The following is a 1,825-nucleotide window of genomic DNA, read 5'->3' as shown; positions in this document are numbered from 1 at the left end:
CTTTCTTCTTCTTTGTTGTCTACTAATTATTATTGGTATATCTAGGAGGGGTTTGTCATTGTCATTATTTTGCACAACAATTCTCTTAGTAAAATACAGTTAAAGTGTAAAACAGCTTGGAAATCACCCTGTACATACTGGCATTTTATTTTGTGGACGAGAAAATTTAAGCCTAGAAGTAAAGTAAATAGTAGGGATATAAATTACTTTTCATAGTGCCTTATGAAATATTGGTAAGAACTGGTAGATACTAAAGGTCTGTCCTTCAGATTTCCAATCCATTACTTTTTAAATTATTTTTTTTGTAGTTGTATATGAACAAAATGGCTTTATTTTATTTTATGTGGTGCTAAGGATCAAACTCAGTGTGCCTCACATGTGCCAGGCAATTGCTCTGCCCCTAAGCTACAGCCCCAGCCCCCAATCCATTACTTTTATTTGTAATTTTTTAAATTTAGCTAGACTGCTATGTTAAGCCATTCTTTAGACTCATAGTTTTCTCCAGACACTATGCATGTTGAATTTTTCATAGTATTTGATGGATCAATTTATTCATTTACATATATTTGTTGTACACCTACTATGTACTGGCCAGTACTACTAAATACAAGGCCATGAACTGGCTTTAAAAGTTAGCTGGAATGATTAAATAGTGAGGATTAGGCCTGGTGCAGTGGCACAAGCCTGTAATCCCAGTGGCTCCAGAGGCTGAGACAGGAGGATTGCCAGTTCAAATCTAGCCTCAGCAATAACAAGGCATCAAATACTCAGTGAAACCCTGTCTCTAATAAAATACAAAATAGGATTGGAAATGTGGCTCAGTGGTTGAGTGCCCCTGAGTTCAATCCCTGGTAACCCCCCACACCTCCTAAAAAATAGTGAGGATTGTTTTAAATCCATATAAACAAGTATTTGGAATCAGTTATGTGTGTTTGTACACACATGTATCTATGTATGGGGAATATGTTTGTCCTTCTTTTTCTTACTTAATTGTCATGATATGCCAAACATGTGCTATTAAAATAAGCTCATTTCTGGGATGCATATATACACTAAGTCTCCTGGATTTTATTTTATGATAAAATGCTTATTTTATAAAATAATGCTTCATTTCATAATTTTGGATAGAATAGCACTTTCAAATTTCTTTCATCTGATTAGATTTAGGGCATTAAATGTTTCAGTATAATGATATTTTTGAGCACCTGCAGCATTTTAACTTATTGTGAAGTAGAAAAACTTTCATTAATTTTAAGACTTTGCTTCCAGAAAGATATGACACAGTAGTACAAGTAATGTATGAAATAGTACAAGTAATGCCAGATTCAGAAATACTGCTTTCCTTGGTTAAATAACCTGTTCTCCATTGTAAAACTGAAAATCCTTTTTTTTAAATAATTTCTGATCATTTTTATGTTTTTATATGTTTTTCTGTTCACTCCTCATGCAGCAGTTTGGTCCTATTTGCTTGCTCTTTCTTTTTGTAGATCTGCCCTCGCCTCTCTTTTCAATTGTTGTCTGATGTTATTAGTCTTGCTGTCACTGCATCTCAGTCTTTTCATTCCAGATTGCTATTCTATATCCATCTGCTCTGTCCTGATTGTCAGTGAAAATTGTTGCTCTTTGCCTGTTGGGACATCAAAACTCTTGGCTTCTGCTTTATGCAGAGATGGGTGATATATGACAAGAGATTCAAACTTGCTAGTTATTCATTTAGGATTTTTCACAAATTCCCAAAAGATTAACATGAACCTCCATTTAACAGGAAACAGCAAAGAAATTTACAGAACTGAGCGAAAGAGAGAGAGAGAGAGAGAGAGAGAGA

The sequence above is a fragment of the Ictidomys tridecemlineatus genome, chromosome 7 (assembly GCF_052094955.1).
Source record: "Ictidomys tridecemlineatus isolate mIctTri1 chromosome 7, mIctTri1.hap1, whole genome shotgun sequence".
Classification (NCBI taxonomy): Eukaryota; Metazoa; Chordata; class Mammalia; order Rodentia; family Sciuridae; genus Ictidomys; species Ictidomys tridecemlineatus.
The sequence above is the reverse complement of the archived record's forward strand: the minus strand, read 5'-3'. Positions refer to the sequence as shown.